Source organism: Rhinolophus ferrumequinum, chromosome 26 (assembly GCF_004115265.2).
Source record: "Rhinolophus ferrumequinum isolate MPI-CBG mRhiFer1 chromosome 26, mRhiFer1_v1.p, whole genome shotgun sequence".
In the NCBI taxonomy this organism is placed as follows: Eukaryota; Metazoa; Chordata; class Mammalia; order Chiroptera; family Rhinolophidae; genus Rhinolophus; species Rhinolophus ferrumequinum.
In genome coordinates, this window is record NC_046309.1 from 8,927,559 (window position 1) to 8,943,063 (window position 15,505).

Consider the following 15,505-nt stretch of genomic DNA (forward strand, 5'->3'; position numbering starts at 1 on the left):
TCTGCAGTCTCATGGCAGCAGGACCCTCACTGGCTGAACCCAGATGGACACCTGCTGAGGTGGAAGCCCTGAGATATGCAGCCTGCAAAACCCCTGTGGTAGGGCAGAGCAAGCAAAACCAAGGAACAAATCTGAGAGCAAACAGGCCAGGATGGACGGGCACACAGTAGAACTAGAGCTATTCCCATAAAATCAGGATCGAGACAAATATGCTCTCTCTGTCATCACTACTTAATACTTGGGGGGTCAAGAATAGAGCGGGCAACAAAAAGAGTTACAATAATTGGAAAGGAGAATGCAAAACTATTATTATATGTGAATATTATGACTTTGAAAACTCAAAAGAATAAACTAAAAACTACTAATATTAATAAGAGAGTTCAATAAGATGGCCTAATATTTTTTTTAAAAAACCCACAGGAATCAACACATTCCAATATAATAGTAATTAATTGTTAGAAAATATATTAGAAAAGTATCTCATGTACAATAACAAAAAAAAACTATAATATACTAAGAATAACAGTTACAAAAAAAGTGAAAGCTTTATATGAAGAAAAAGTACAAAATGTATCAAGAGACATAAATGACCAGAAATGGTAACAGAAGCTTACCATGTTCCTGAATGGAACACCTCAATACTGTAAAAATGTCAATGCTTTACAAAATCATTTATAGATTTAACAGTTTCAATCAAAATCACAATAGGTTTCATTGGAACTTGGGAAATAATTCTAAAGCTCAACTGAAAAAAATCTACCAGTGAGAATAGCTAAAATAATTTTATGCAATCATTTCTCTCATAAGTACTAAAACATTTTTTAAAGTCACAATATTTTAAACAGTGTGATATCCACTTCCCAGACCCTGCACTTCCTCCTCAAAAACCCCAGGATTTTTTTTTTATAAATAAAAATAAGGAACCTAATCTAATCATTCATCAAAAATCAAAGCAGCACACAATTTAATAATAATAAATTAGACCTCCTGGGGACTACAATTCCTCAAGGTCTGGAAACATAATGAGTGGACAGCATCTTCCCAGGCAGGCTTGGACAAATAAGGGTGCACGCTGAGGCCCCTTGGCCAATGCGATGCCCTCATGTTTGCTAGCATTGACCTCCTGGACTGAGGAGTCATGGTCTGGACAATGTCCTATTCTACTCCCTGACCCGACAGTCCCCGAATCTGGATCCTGTGAGTCCTTTGTTACCTGCTACGTCACCTGCTATGGACTGCAGTCTGTGTCCTCCCAGAATGCATATGTTGAAGCCCTAACTCCGAATGTCATGATATTTGGAGATGGGGCTTTGGGGAGGTAATTAGATTTAGATGGGGTCATAAGGAGAAGGTGTCCAGGATGCAATTAGACATAGGAGAGATCTCTCTCTCTCTCTGTCTCTCTCTGTCTCTCTCTGTCTCTCTCTCTCTCTCTCTCTCTCTCTCTCTCTTGCTCGCTCTCTGTCTCTCTCTGACACAGACAGAAGGTAGCCATCTGTAAGCCGGAAGCGAGTCCTCACCACAACCCAACCATGCTGGATGACACTCTGATCATGGACTTTCAGCCTTCAGAATTATCAGAAAATAAATGCCTGTTGTTGAAGCCAGGCCAGTCTATGGTATTTTGTTGGCAGCCTGAGCTGACAGAGTCCCCAGAGCAACTCAAAGGGACACCAGTGTGAACCATAATGGGAGTGGTTCCACCACATCACATCTGATCAAGTGAAGTGACCCACACACTGCTGGTCAATGTATTAACAGTTCTGGGGAAGGAGAGGCTCCAATTTCCCTTTCTAGAATTCAGTATTTCCTGGAATTTTTGTGTATTACCAGCCTCTCATCCTCTCTCTCTATTCTCTCTCTCTCTTTCTCTCATCTTGATAGTTGTGATTGCTGACCTTACTCTTTGGTTCTACAACTGCTATGTGCAAGCCCTTTTCTAGGTTCTTGAAGAGACACCAGCGAAATACAAAGAAAGATCCCTGACCTCACGGAGCTTATCTTCTAGTTGTGGGAGACAAGGAATAACCAACTTAATAGGTAAACAAATAATCTAGTATTTTAAAAGATGACAAATGCTGGGTGGAGGGTGTTATGAAAACTGACTGTTTTGTTCGATTCAAAAATTCAGATGTTGAAGCCCTAACCCTCCATGGGACTGTATTTAGAGACAGGGTCTTTAGGCGGTAACTAAGTTTAAACGAGGTCATAAGGATGGAGCCCTAATCCAATAGACCTGGTAGCCTTATAAGAACAGGAAGAGATCAAGGTCCGTCTATCATCTATCTATCTTCTTTCCTCTTTCTCTCATCCCTCAAATGCAAAGGATAGGTCATTTGAGGACATAAAGACGGACATCCACAGCCAGAAAAAGTCTTCCCTGGGAAACCTAACTGACCAACATCTTGATCTGGGACTTTCAGACTCTGGAACTGTGAGAAAAGAAATTCCTGTTGTTTAAACCACCCAGTCTATGGTGGTTTAAACCATAGCAGCCTGAGCAAACTAACACAAAAAGGAATCACCTCATAAAAGAGAAAAAGCTGTATAATCCTTGGAGGGTACCGGAGAATTTCGGTGGCTGAAGACCATATTTACCTACCTCTCACACATACACACATTTGCAGACCCCAAACACACCAACCACAGCACGGCCAGAGCTTACACAGCCAGCCTGACTGCAGCTGGGCAATGGGGGCCAGTCTTGCCAAGGGGAACCTTGGGTGTGCAAATTTCCATCACCCCACTACTTCCCACAGATGCTCGCCTTCCTAGCAAGCATCCCACTCAGGAAAAGGAATTACTTGCCAACAGAAGCCTGTGCACGCCTTGAAGGCACCGCCATGGGCTCTGCCTTTCAGGGGGCTCACACAACCACAGCCGGCAGTAGCTGAAACAGCACAGAGAGGAACTCATGCCTACCAAGTGGCGAGCTGCTTTGGGCCGGGTTTATGTTCATGTGCGCCAAGCAGCTCAACTCACTGGAACAGACCTCTCCTAGAAGGTCATAAAAACTGTCCTGCCAGAGAGAAGCCTCCTCCCAAAGCATCTTTGGTTATTCGGCTCCACTGCAGCTGACCCCAGGGGTGCACCATGGACAGCAGCCAGGGGACCTTGGAAAGGTAAAGTGCCAAAATGAATCTATTTGTAAGGACACTGCTGGGTAAGGACTCAAAAAGGATGATTCCAATACTTACATTGAAGTATTATTTGTAATACGATTCACAAATGTGCAACAACAAGGGTTAGATAAATAAATCATAAGACAATCATTCCATCCATGGGTGATCAGTTAAAAAATAATGTTTTGGAGGAATATTTAAGAAGGTAGAAAAACACTCAAGAGACACTGGTAAATGCAACGAGTAAGATGTAAAACTGGGGGTGAAATATGATCCAAATTTACAAAGAAAATAAATGACAAGGAGGTACACCAAAATGTTAGGCTTATTTCTGGATTATTTTCTCTTCAAAGGTTTTTGTGTTTTCTAGATTTTATATAGTGAGCATGTATTACTTAATTGGCTAAAAACAATAGTCATATTAACATAATAAAGACACATTCAAACTGTTATACATCTGATCAACTCCCCATGTAGCTAGGCTTCCCTGGGTTCCAAATGAACAAATTCATCCAAATGCACAAAATCTGTAAGAGTCCCTGACATTCAAAATTAAAAGTATTCTACTTGGAGATAATTCTGCTTCCAAGTGCTCCGGAATGTATATTTTTGCCTCATTCTTTTTTACAGTGAAGATTCTTTTCAGGAGAAAAAAAATAAGCCATGGTTTCTCCAGGATTCTCTGCTCGTGGCTTACAAGTTTCCATCCTTTTGTGATGTTTGTGAGACAAAACTCATCTCCTCACTCAGTACGCTACATGACTGTAAGTGATTTTAAGGTTACAGGCTGGCTCTTGGGGGACCTGGTGGGGCTGGCACAGGACCCTGAGCAGGCGCGAGAGCCTGCCACCCAGAACCAGTCACAGGAACGGAATCCAGGAGCCTGGTAATGGGACCCAAAATATCCAGATTCAGGGAGAGCACAGAGCCAGCAAGGAAGCTGCGGACTGATCACAAGATTCTGGACAAGCAGAAGGACAGCCCTGAAAGGACAGCCAGATGAACTCAGGTAAGTGAAAGGGAAGGCAGGTCAGAAGAACAGCTATAAACGCCCCGCCCCCATCTGCTGGGGGCCAACTTTGTGTTAGGCATTGTGCAGACGACTTTTCATTTAATTGTCACCATTCTTTTTTCTTTGTAGAGACTTTTTATAAGAGTTTATTTGAGCCAAACTGATTATATGCCAGGAAGCAAAATTTCAAATGCTCCCAACTGTCACAATTCTACAAACCGGTATTATCCACATTTACCAGATGAGGGGAGCCACTCAGTGACTTGCCCAAACTCATCCAGCCGGTAGGTAGTGGGGCAGGGGTTTAAATCTAGTCATAGCTGACTCCAAATGCCTCTCTCTGAACTGTGAATCTGTTACAGAGCATAGGACGAGGACATAGTACAAGGGAGGTGGAGACACGTGGTAAGAGTGGCTACAATGGTCATCAATCTACCTCAAGAGGAAAAACCTGAGGTGACATGCAGTGACTGTCTATAGAACACGACGACGACGAGGCTATTGGAAACAAAGCCATCAATTTAGAACACAACTTGGAAAATACTCATTCCAGACCAGACAGGGAGCTGACAGTTCAAGGAAAATGAAGCTGATTTAGGCTGCAACAAAACCATAAAGCGCTGTTTATAAATCTGGAAAAAAAAAAAACTAGGTTGATCGGAGTCAATATTATGAACACCTATACGCTGACCCTTCAGCATGAAGTGTGTGCGTGTGTGAGTGTGTGTGTGTTTGTGTGTGTAACCGACCTGTATGAATTCACTTGCTTACGCTGATGATAAAGATCGATCTCAAAAAAGAAACGGATCTCTCTCCATCGACAACAGCAATCGTCAAGGTTTATCCAGAATGAGACTATGAGGACGATGGGGACAGGACTCTGTGTTGCTCTGTCGTCTGTATTTTGCCTGCACACAGATGAGTCAACATGGAAATACCAAGCCAGGCCACTTGAACATTGCAAGGCTCTTTCCAGTTTGCAATTCCATTCCCATCCACAAAGCACTAGAAGATTTGTTGCCTTATTCCCTTTAGCTGTGATGTTTTAACAAGTGTTTCTGTTAGTAGATCCTTGCCAAACCAATAAAAGTTTTTTGTGTTTTTTTTAATCATGGTTAGTGCCTTTTTTCTAGAAAATTTTACAGAAAACTTAGAAAATTCAGAGAGGCAGTAAGAAGAAAATAAAACTTATCTCTCAGCATTTGCTGCACAGACTTTGTCAAGGAAGGAAAGAGAGGAAGGGAGGGAGAGAGAAAGGGGATAGATTTACAAAAACAGATACAACTAGATATACACAAAAATCATTCTCAATGTGCTGTTTTGTCAAATGCTTTCTCTGCATCCACTGATAAGATCATGTGATTTTTCTTCTTTCGCCTGTTACTGTGAAGGATTTCATTAATGGATTTTTAGAATATTGAACCAGTCATGCATACCTGGAATAAATCCTCTTTGATCATGGTGTATAATTCATTTTACACATTGTCAGAATTTGATTTGTTAATATGTTGTTGAGGGTTTTTGCATCAACGTTCATGAGAAATACTGGTCTGTAGTTTTCCTTTCTTATTAAGTCTTTGGTCTCATTATTAGGGTAATACTGGCCTTATAGAATGAGTTAGGAAGTGTTCCCTCTGCCTCTATCTTCTGAAAGAGGTTGTAGAGAATGGGTACAATTTCTTCCTTAAATGTTTCATAGAATTCCCCACTGAACACATTTGGTGCTTTCTGTTTGGGTAGGTTATTAATTGTTGATTCAACTTTTTTAATAGATGTAAGCAAAATCAGATTATCTCTCCTTGTGTGAGTTTTGGTAGATTGGGTCTTTCAAGGAATTGGCCGTTGCATCTAGATTATCAAGTTTATGGACATACAAGTGTTCATGATATTCTTTTATTCTCCTTTTAATTAGATATAGGATCAATAGTGATGGCCCCCCTTTATTTCTGTCTTCTCATTTCAAAGAACCATCTTTTGATTTTATTAATTTCATGTTTTCAATTTCATCGATTTCTACTCTAATTTTTAATATTTGTTTTCTTCCGTTACTTTAGATTTAATTTGTTCTTTTTCATGTTCCCTAAAATGGAAGTGTGGGTTATTGATTTTAGATTATTTTTATTTTGTAATAAATGCATTCAATGCTGTAAATTTGCCTCTAAGCACTGCTGCTTCTGCATACCACAAATTTTGAAAAGTTGTATTTTCAATTTTGTTTAGTTTATGTTTTAATTTAAGACTTCTTCTTTGACCGATTGTGCTATTGAGAAGTGTGGTGTGTAACCTCTGAGCATTTCAGGATTTTTCCAGCTATCTATTACTGATTTCTAGTTAACTCCACTGTGGACTGAGAGCAGACATTATATAATGTCTATTCTTTTAAACCTGTGTTTTGTGGCACAGAATGTGTTCTCTTAGTGAATGTCCTGTGAGCTTGAGAAAAAAAAAGTGTAATCTGCTATGGTGAAGTGAAGTATCCTAGAAATGTCAATTACATCCACGTTATTGATGGAGCTGTTGAGAATCAGCTGATTTTCTGCCTTTTACTAATAGTGAGGGGTTGAAGCCTCCAATGATCATAGTGGATTCATCTGTTTCTCTTTGCAACTCTATCGATTTTTGCCTCACATATGTTGATGCATACTCACTAAGAATTGTTATGTCTTCTGAGAGAACTGACCCCTTTGTCAGTACGCAATGCCTCTCCCTATCCCTACTAACTTTCCTTGCTCTGAAGTCTGCCTTGTTTGAAATTCATGTTACGATTCCAGCTTTCTTTTGACTGGTGCTAGTCTGGTGTACCTTTCTCCATCCCTTTACTTTTCATCCGGCCACTTTATACTTAAAGTGGGTTTCTTGTAGACAACGTATAGTTGGGTCTTGTCTTTTTATATACAATTTGTTCTTAATTGGTGCATTTAGACCACTGACGTTTACAGTGACTATTGAGATAATCAGATTAATATTTACCACATTTGTTACTGTTTTCTACTCATCGACATTGTTCTTTATTTTCTTTTTTTGTCTTCCACTCTTTTTCTGCCTTTTGTGGTTTTAATTGAGCGTTTTATATGATCCTATTTTCTCCATCCTCTTAGTGTATCAATTTTTCAAACTTTTTCAGTGGTTACCCTTTTATAAACTTTTTTGGTGGTTACCCTACAGTTTACCGGATACATTTACAACTAATCCAAGTTCACTTTCAAATAACACCGTACCACTGCATGGGTAATGGTAGTCCCTATTCCCAACCCCTCCCTCCCAATCCTTGCAATATTACTGTCATTCATTTCACTTATCCATGAATTATAGTCACCAAATATATTGTTTGTATTATTATTTTAAGCAAACTATTATCTATTAGATAAAGAATAAGAAAAATAAAAGATTACTTTTACCTAATCTTCCTCCAGTGCTCTGCCTTTCGTTACGTAGAACTGTGTTTCTGATCTATACAATTTTCGTTTTCTCCAGAGAACTTTTCTTGGAGGGTGGTTCTGAAGAACTTTTTTTAAGAAGGTGGGTGTACTGGCAACAAATTCCCAACTACCACTAACCAACCAACCATTGACTGAGAAAATTATTTAACGTCTCTCTTTCCTTGGCTTCTTCAAATGTGAAATTATCTTCAAGCATTCTTCCTGCACTGAAATTCTAAGTAAAATTTTATGTTTTAGTCAAATAGCTTACTTGCTAGGGTGAATATTAATAGGAAACATAGAGGAAACTTTGTTTAAAGTGAAAAATCATTTTTAAATACAAATAATCACTCCCTCAAATAGTCATTCCTTAAATCTTGCTTCTCAAATACCAGATTCTCTTAAAGTGAAACCACTTAAATGTCGCTGCTTTTCCTGTATCAGTAAGTACAGAAAATCTAAAATGTAAAGGTCAATAAACAGCGGACTTTAAGGAAAGATTAAATGTTTGTTTTAAAATAAACAAGGAGTTGAAACATTGCCAATATTCTCATTTTGTTTCAGGGATTACCAAATATATTTGGACCCAAAATTCACTCAGGAACACAGATACTAGATATGAAGGCTTTTGAAGGGAAAATCTGACTTGATGAAATGGAAAGGAAAGGAAATAAATTGCAGCTGGACCAATTAACACAGTAAAGCAATACAGTTAATCTCTGGCATTGGGGATTTAGCATTCAAGGCTTAGTTTCCTCCTTAATGATCCTAAAGTACACATCATGTAGTCATAGATAATTTTGCTAAAACATTCATTTTCAGAATCCTAGGCCCCGAGCGGCTGGTGCATGATCCCAGCATCCAAATTCGTGGCAACTTCTTCCATCCTTGGCCTGTTGCCACAGACGTGTGCGCTCTCATATACATACTACGATGCATTTCAGAACTGTATACTACAATGGTAATTAACAATTAGGAATTCACGAAGGTCTCTAGAAGGTCTCAAAAATCATAAAGGTTTACTATATTTATAAAAATAAAAAAAGAAGTATTTTTTTAAAAGATAAATAAAATTTTAAAAACAGTGGCACAAGCTACCATGGATAACACAAAACTCCATAGTCTATTAGAGACAATGTCAGGTAAGACTCTTCCCCGTGCAAGTGACAGAAACTCAACTCAAACTGGCATCAGGAAAAGGGTTTTGGTGTGTTGTTGAAAAGTCGCAGGATGGTGTTCAGGTATGACTTGCTCCAGGAGCCCAAAAGACGTCATTAGGATGCAGTTTCTTTCCTTCTCTTGGCTCCGCCCTCACCGCGTTGGCTTCGTTCTCATTCTCCATTCGACAGCTCTCTAGGCTTTCATCCTCCTGGGCTGCATTCCGCAGAGGCGAGAGCACCTTTTCTCATACCTCCTGTATGAGTCCCTGGATTCAGGCAGTCAGTCTGGGTCACTGCCCTCTCCTGATGAGTCAGGCCTCGATCACGTGGTCCCCCTCTGAAGAAAGAAAGGTGCCTACCCAAGCCACAGTGGACTGAGTCCTGGAGAAACGGTTCACCAAAGGAAATCCAGGGTGCTCTGACCCCAAGGCAGAGCAAATGCATGATGGGTGGTCGACCAGAACAGTAAACGCTGCCTACGGATGTTTAAGATAAAACTGAAGTAACCTGTGGCTTCCGTGTATGAGAGAGAGTTTCGATCCTCAACTGCAGTTTCCGTATCAAACTCTCCCTGTTTTGAAAGCAAGACATGGTCCTAGGGCTCTGGCCAAGGTGAATGTTCCAGGAACCGTGGCAAAGTGGGGCTGCTCCATGGTTTCCCCAAGAAAAACAAACTAACACTCCTTTAGGACCCGTTGCCACTCTCTGTTCAGACATTTCACCTATTGTCAGTCCTGCATTCTGTGTCTGAATGAAGACCACGTTTCACTGAGCCAGCCCGTAGTACTTCCACCTCTGTTCATTAACGTGTTTATTTTTTTATTACTAGCAAGACCCAGGAGTATCTACATTTATTACATGTTTATTACATGTTCTGAGCTTTATAAACACATCTTAAACAGTCAGATAAATTTTAGGGGACATAACTTATTTTATGTTATTTGAACTTTTGAACTAGCATTAGACTATGTAGCAGACCTGACACTATACTTGAAACCTTCCTGCTTCCACCAGGAAACCTTAATTCGGGGCCGGGCATTTTTTCTGAGAGTCCACTTGTATCTCAAAGGGGTCAATGACTCAAAGTGTGAAGAACCACGGGCCTGAGCCCAGGACCAACAGAGCATCCTTCAGCCAGTCGCCCTGGGCAGGCCATGGGACATAATAGTGACGTGCAAGGGCTATGGAGACAGACTCGGAGGTAAGCTGGCTCTATTCTGTGACCCTAGGCAAGTGACATAGTTTCTCTGGGCCTCATCTCTCTCCTCTGTAACATGGGATAAAATAGCTCCTACCTCAAAGGACTGTGGTACGAATTATACAAGATAATTCATGTCAAGTACTTAAATAAGTAACATGTTTATTAAGTGTTGGAAACTTATTCGAAATATATAACTTGGTTTTCCTGTTTGTCTTCCCTGAGTTTTCAAACTCTATTTGTTACAATATAACTAATCTACAATTCATCCAACCTCAATATGTCAATCACCCACCCCCTATATTTACATAATGAGGATTTATGCACCTGGAATTTGAGATTAACAAAATATCTTTTATTTAATCACGTGTATTTAGCCCTAAGTGTTGAAGCTGTTATTAAATACTTTACTAATATCAATCCATTTAATCCTTATAGTAATTCTGAGATAGTCTCCATTATTATCCTAACTTTATTGATGAGGAAACTGAGGCACAGAGAAATTAAGTCACTTGGGCAAACATGAGATTTAGGATTTGAACCCTCAGAGTTTGATTCCAGAGTACGGGCCCATTTGCTTTTCACCTTTGCTGTTCAGTTGATAGAGAAAGACACACTGAAAGAGAGAAAAATAATTACCAACTTCTCACATTTATTAAGCGTGTACTGTGCTCAGACTTTCTCACCTACTTATTTTAATACTTTAATCACCAGCAGTCTTTTTTTGTTGTTGTTTTTAAGGAGGGTACAGCTCACAGTGGCCCATGCAGGGATCCAACCAGTAACCTTGGTGTTATCAGCACCACGCTCTAATCAACTGAGCTAACCGGCCACCCACCATTAGTACTTTTAAGAACAATGATAAAGACTTTTATAGAGCACTTAAATACCACAAATTATTTTATTTAATCCACTGACAGCTCTATAAAGTAGATGCTATTATTTTACAGATGAAGAAAGTAAAGCTTTAGGAGGTTAAGTAACTTGCCCAAAGTCACATGGGTAGTAAGTTGTGAAGCTGGGCTTCAAACCCAGGCTGCCTGGCTCTATAAAACCTTGTGCTGAATGACGGTACTCTCCCATCTCCCTAATGCTCTGGGGTAGGTATTAGGATGCTATTATTATTAATAAATCCCATGAATATTTATTCAGAACCCATTCAGAGGATACTGACCACCGACACTATTATGTACTACTTTGCAGATGGGAAAACAAAGCCACAGAGACGAAGTAGACACGAGGCTGCCCCAATGAAGCCTCATTCCAGTCACTGGGAAAGCTAACTGCAGGCTAATTTGTGGAGCAAAGGAGTGTTTCCTTCGGAGTTTCCAAACTCTGCTTTCTCATCTGATTCCCTACGGTGCTATTAGAAAATAATATACTATCTCCAAATTATTACGGTTCAATTAAGAACTCAAAATGGGTTAGAGGGTATATGATGAAATATAAATGTGGAGTTCTGAGAATGCTAACGCTGGCAGTAGACAGTTCAAAGGCAGCACATTTCAATTAAGTACGAATTTCTAACATTCTAAGCTGTAGCTGAGGACAAGAACTCCTGACACCCAGGGCAGCACAGTGATGAAACAGAGAGAACTTGCAGATTCAGAAATTAAGAAATGTGGAAAACATTTTAAGAGCAGACAACTCAAGGAGTCTGATCTAATGGTAATCAATGCCCAAACAGTTTAATTTATAGAATTTCCGTTGACCAAGTCCAGAGATAGTTAAGATTCAGGTAACTCCTAGGTAGACAGGTTCAACCTAAAACTGAAAGGAATGGCTGATAGCAAATACCACGTCGTTCACATGGCATATTAATTCTCACAACTGCCTTGCTAAGTAGCCATGACCAGTCTGTTTTATCATTGAGGAAAGAGGCTAAAAAAATATCTGAGTCTCTTCGGTAGGAGACAGAAATCATACCTAGTTATCAGTGATTCCAAAAACCATTTTTTTAAACCATGCCGTACCCTTTGGGCAGAAAAAGAGCAGGCCTCTCCCAGGATCACAAAATGCACCCGAATTGTGGGATCCATAGGTGAACTACCACATGCCAGAGGGAGAGAAGGATACAGTCAGTACACGGGACCCTGGCCAGGCTAACACAGGAGTGTGTGCCTGTAATTTATACAAGGCGTCATGCCCCGTACACAAGGGCCCTTCTAAATGGCCCGTTGGCTATGCCAGGCCGTGTTGATTTCTGGAGTACTGCCTCCCATCCAACTGATCTAAGGGATAAAATTCCTGGACACTGATGGGAACACGCTTTTCAATGACCTCTATGACATCCACACGTTTGGGTCTTTTTTCTCTGGTATTGACAGTGTGACATTTTGTTCTCTCGGAGTTGTAAGTTCCAAGATTTGAATGTGGGTTTAGGAGGAAGAAGATCACGTTGCCCATTTTTGGATTTTCATGGGTCCTCAGGCCAAAGGACCTCAGGCCAGAGCACCTCATTACCAGGCTCCACCAGGCTGGTTTTATTTTGAACTGACAAAAGAGTTGTAATCTTTTAGACATGTATGCTGAAATAGTGGCAGATGAAATCACACGATGCCCATGATTTGCTTCAAAATAATACTGGAGGAGGGGAAGACGGGCCGTGAGTTGACATTAGTTGGAACTGGGTGATGTGTTCTTGGGGTTCGCTATACCACTCTTTCTACTTGTGTGTATGTTTGAAATTTTCTGTAATAAAAACATTTTAAATGCATTCTTGACACTACGTTTTTCTTTGTAACGTTCTGTCAGTCTGCTGTGTACTTCCTTTCCTCTTTCTAAAACCTCAACTCCCTTTTTCTCTGATTGTTTCCTCTCACTACTCTAGCCCAGAGGGTTCTCACCCTCTTCAAAAGTCGTCATTTCTTTAGTGCACATATTAGAAAAGAAGAAAGATTGAAATGAATATGCTAAGCATCCACATTAATAAGTTAGAAATGAAATCCCAGCAAATTCAACCCACATAGAACAGAAAGATGATAGTAAAGAGATGAAAACAGTAAAGCAGAAAACAAACATACCCTAGAGAAGATTATCGAGGCCAAAAGTTGTTCTTTGAATTGATAACCCATGGTCCTCTGTGACAATAACCATTGAAATTTAGGTTATATAGACCACTTTCTAGAAAATATACAACTTACCAAAATTGATACAAGAATAAAGAATGATCCACAGTGTTGTCTCATATGGGCAAGGGGGGTGGAATTTCAAAAAATAATTTAAGATAATGATAATAAGAAAAAATATATAATTTAAAATTTTCCCACAAAGAGAACCCAAGGCCTAGATTACTTCACCAGCAAATTCTACCAAACATCTGTGGAAAAAATAATGTCAACCTCAAAACTCTTCCAGGGCATAGAAAAAGAGGAAACATACGCTGCATTGTTTTATGAGCTAGCATAACCTTGATACCAAAACCTGATAAATACATTAAGAAAGTAAAATTATAGACTAATCAGATTCATCATATAAATGCAAAATTCCTAAACAAAATATTTGCAAACTGAATACAGAAATATATAAAAAGAATAGTAAATTACAACCAAGTTGGGTTTATTCCACAAAGGAAAAGTAAATCAATTACCGTAATTTACCACATTGACAGAAAAAAAGGATCGAAAAAAATAATACGGTCAATAGAAGCATAAAGTCATCTGCTAGATCGCAACACAGATTAAAGATTTTTTCTTTAACTCTGAGTAAAGTAGAAATAAAAACAAAAAAAAATGTTTAGTCTTATAGATGATGTCTATAGTAAACCTCAGCAAGTATTATACCTAATGTAAAAACTTGGAAACTTCCTTTTTGAGATCAGGTACAAAACAGGATTCCCATTACTACCACATGCATTCAACATTTTACTAGGGTTCTTAGTGAAGTAAGGCAAGAAAAAATAATAATAATCTAAGGATTTTAAAAAAGAAACTAAAGATATATAAATTCAAAATGATTTCTAAGTACGTAATTACACATAAAAGAAATCCAAAAGAATCTACAAATAAATCATCAAAATTATTGAGTTTAGAAGGATTACTAGGAAAAGGTTATACTGTCAAATTCAATTCTATACCAGCCTTCCAGATAGATGGTTCGGCGAAATAGAGGGGAAAGGACAGGACATTCCAGGAAAGGGGAACAACAACATACTCACAATAATAATCAGCATTTATTAAATGCTAATTCTGTGTGAGGCACTGTTCTAAGTGTTTCACTTGTAATACTACCTTTAATCTTCAGAACAAGCCTATGAGACAGGTACTAGCAGCAGTCCAATTTGACAGATGAGGAAAAGAAGGCACAGAGAGCTTAAATAACTTTCCCAAGATTTAGGCACAGAGAGGTTAAGTAACTTGCCTAAGGTCACACAGCTAGTTAATGGCAGAGGCAAAATTTAAATCCAAGGAATCTAGCTTCAAAGTCTACGCTCTTGACTACTCTGCTAGCCTACCTCCCACCATGAGAAATACTGTACCATAAGAAAAGGTGCAAGCTCGGGAATGAGATTATTTGGGGACAGTAACATAGGTCTGCTACAGCTAAGCTATGTGCCATCCGCCCTGTTACAGATGGGCAGTGAGTGGGATTGCAAAAATAGATGAAGGGTGATGATGATGACGATGACGACGAGGCGCTTCCTGAATTCCTGTGAGCAGACAGAACACAGGATTTACTGTGCTCAGTGCAAAGCGCTGAGGTAATTACCTCATTAGTAAAGTTGTCAGAAAAAGACACAGGGGCTTGGAAAGTGCTGAGCAAGCAAATACCTGGCAGAACCTATGACAGTGCTGATCACATGGTGCGTGGTTAAGAGAAACTGGCCAAGGATCCAGAAACAAGAGCACTTGGCTTGATAAAATGGAACTAGCTAGAGAAGTACACTTTTTCAATCAGATTGGCTTCAAGAATACCGTCTTCATTTTTTTCACGCATTCCTTCAATCAAGCTGTAAATTCCGACGGAATTTTACTACGGATCAGGCTCTATCCTCACCTCGAAGACACAATGACAAACAAGGCACTCGATCTCTACCCTACAGAAACTTAAGTGCAGAACACAAACAAGTAAACAAATAGCTGTAATAGGAAGAATGAGTGCTATTTCTTATATAGCTAGCTTTCCTTGAGGGCTTGCTCTGTGAGAGGCACTATTCTAAGTATATTATGTATATTACTTATTCAATTCTCATGTGCTTTTTTTGTAAGGTGAGTACTATTCATACTGCCATTTTCCAAGTAATAAAACTGATATATATTCCGGGCACAGCCCATTACGTTTTGCAGAACTTTTCTCCCACTTATGGCTTGCCTCTTCACTTTCTTAACAGTGTAGAAGTTTTTAAATTTTGATGAGGTAAAAGTTATCAACTTTTTCTTCTATGGTTTGTGTTTCTCATGTTGTATCCAATAAGATTTTTGTCTAAGCCAATGTCACAGTAATGTTCTTATATGCTTTCTTAAAGAAGTTACATAGTTTGGGCTCTAACATTGAGAGCTATGATACCTTTTGGTTGGTTTTCGTATAAGGAAACACAGGGTCTCTGGATTAGAAAACAGACCTTTTGTTTCTCAGAGAGCATAGCGTCACCAGTG